This window comes from Gossypium arboreum, chromosome 3, assembly GCF_025698485.1.
Source record: "Gossypium arboreum isolate Shixiya-1 chromosome 3, ASM2569848v2, whole genome shotgun sequence".
In the NCBI taxonomy this organism is placed as follows: domain Eukaryota; kingdom Viridiplantae; phylum Streptophyta; class Magnoliopsida; order Malvales; family Malvaceae; genus Gossypium; species Gossypium arboreum.
In genome coordinates, this window is record NC_069072.1 from 90,835,027 (window position 1) to 90,837,812 (window position 2,786).

The 2,786-nt window shown below is 37.5% G+C and overlaps 1 long non-coding RNA gene across 1 annotated transcript; it reads left to right on the forward strand.

The window, feature by feature from the left end:
* The first annotated feature begins 361 nt into the window (after positions 1 to 361).
* LOC128290159 (uncharacterized) lies at positions 362 to 2,567 on the forward strand. Its single transcript, XR_008279799.1, has 3 exons — positions 362 to 577; positions 1,388 to 1,473; positions 2,277 to 2,567. It is a non-coding gene; the product is annotated as an uncharacterized LOC128290159 (long non-coding RNA).
* Positions 2,568 to 2,786: the final 219 nt, after the last annotated feature.

Genomic DNA, 2,786 nt, shown 5'->3' on the forward strand with positions numbered 1-2,786 from the left:
CGGAAACCGGTTTGGGACCGCTAAACCGAGTCACTAAATTATTTGAGTATGATAGTTCTTTGTCGAATATATGAATATGCATGTGTGATAATTTCTTTATTGAATTTTTGCCTAATTATAGGTGAATTTTTAGTGATTAGGACTTATGTGAGAAAATTTAGAAATGTGCTAGGCAAATGTAAGGTGGCCTATTAATACATGTGGGAAAAGGGTTGTCCTTGCATGTCAAATAACCCTTTTTCCTAAGGTGAGTGGGGCCATGACTAGGTGATGGGCAAGGAAAACATGTCCTAGACATGTTGGCCTAGTGCATGATGTAAGGGAGAATAGAATAATAAAAAAAAAAGAAAAAGATAATGATGAAACAAAAAAAATGGGTGTGGATGCTCTTTTGCCGTGAGAAACAAAGAAGAAAAAGGGGAAGAAAAATTTGTTGCTCATCCTTGGGTGCCTTGGCCGAATAGAAGAAAGGAAATTGAAAAAAAAAAAAATATTGGCTCATCTTCCTCCTAGCTTAGCCGATCCTTCAAGAAGAAAAGGGAAGACTTAGCATTCGGTCACTTGAGCTTGAACTAAGGTATGGAATCCATGTTAGTCTTTGAAATCTTTGCATGTATGAAGCTAGTTACTAAGTCCTTTACTTGCTCATGTCAAAAAAAAATTTGAAGGTGGTAGTAATACAAGTGTTCGGCCATGGAGGATGTTTAAGGAGATGGTTGTTGCCTTTATGATGTAAGGAATAATTAGAAATGGGTGAAAGAAACAAGCCCTTGTTCTTGATTCTTCTTGGCCGATTCTAAGGGAGAAAAAGAGAGCAACCATGTGGTTTCTAAGCCATAAATAAGGTGACCCATGTTAGAAATTGTGATTTTGAGGTGACTAGAACATTCGGCCATGCATGTTGTTTTCCTTGGTGAGTGTTTTGATGTTGTTGTGATGAAAGCATGGAGATGAGTGAGTTCGAATGTTTAACAAAAGGAAATTTTGTGCCATTGAGTTCTTGTTGTTATGTGTGTGTGCATGAGTATTCGGCCATGCTATAGAATTTATGTTGCAAAATGATTAATTCTTAATGAGATGTATAATAGTACTTGTGAATGAGCTTGAGAGTATTTAAACAATTAGACATGAAAAGGGTGGTAATGAGGCTGAAAAATTGTTGGATGGTTAATTGGGTAAGGAATGAAGCATTCGGCCATATGGGGTATAAATGGGCATAGGTGTTAAATACCTTGTATTGGAAACTTTGATAAATAAGTAGCAATAAATTAAGATGAGATTGAGTAAATTTTCAACTTAGTTGTGTTAAGTATTCGGCAATAACCATAATAATGCATGTGAATGTCGTATGTTTGTTTTTGATGGAGAGATAAATTGTTTGATTTAGCTCAAGAGCAAAGGGAAACTAGATTGGACAAAGGAAAGGAGAAAGCAAACGAGTAGCCGATTTGGAACCATTCTACCCCAAACAAGGTAAGTCATTAAGCACATATGTTTGATATTGCTTAAATGATTGGAAAATCTATGCAATTGTGTTTAATGGAATGCTATATATATGTATAAATGAAATTGTATGTGTATGGAATGAGGATAATTGTTGAATGTAAAAGAAATAGTGGAATGTGTAGAAAGTTTGCTTTCGGCACTATGTGTCTTGGGCAATACGTGTGTATGGTGACGAGATTGGCACTAAGTGTGCGTGCTGGAAATATATGGCACTAAGTGTGCATGCTGGAAATATATGGCACTAAATGTGCATGCTGGAAAAATACTGACCTTTGGGTGTGCGAGCTCAAAGGTATGGCACTATGTGTGCAGGCTTAAATTGCGTGGCACTAAGTGTGCGAAATCGAGTAGTAAGCCTTGTGTGTGCGACGCTATATATATGGAGGTGTGTCTCCATTGAATTGAGTATGGACAGCGGATCGGGTAAGTACCTCGAGCTCATGACGAATAGAGAATTCGTTCATGCTTGGGGATTGAATTTGGCAAGCCTTAAATCTATGTGATGATTGAAATTGTATGGTTGTGCTGGAAAATGAGTTAACGTGTAAAAATGCTTGATTATCTTGTTGTGTAGAATATGAAATGTGGACGTATGACTTGGTGCGAGATTGGACCGAAAGGTCCGAGGTATTCTGGTATAGATTCGATATGGATGAGTACCTAGCCTCGTTTGTTGTACATGTTGTAGTAACTTTATCGATTGGATTGATGAATGCTTATGACTTACTGAGTTGTAAACTCACTCGGTGTTTTCTTGTCACCCATTTTAGGTCTCTCGGACTCTTATTGTTTGCGTGATCGGGACCGTCGTTGAAGTCATCACACCGCTGAAATCTTGTGGTATTGTTTTCGTTGTTGAAGAACATTTGGCATGTATAGGCTATTATATTTTGTCGAATTGAGGGTTGTAAACTTTAAGCCATGTGAAAATGGCCTATGTGGTCGTCGAGTGGGATGCTAGAACTTATAGCCACGAGTCTTAGAAACTTTAATTTCGATAAGGTGGCCATAATTTGTGTCATGTATGATGGATGATTAAGGCCAAGGAAAGATTCATGAAATTGGCATAGTCATCTGCAGTAACTGTTGCGGACAGCAGCAGTGAGATGAGATTGAAAATCACTAAAAATAGTAGAAGTAGAATTAAATAGTGAGTAAATTATGAAATTGAACCTTGATGAATCTATTTTTATATGGACGAAACAAAACGACCATATGAGCAGTATACTGAGAAATATTAAAGTTCTCGTGAGACAGGGCCAGAACGGTTTCTGGGTCCC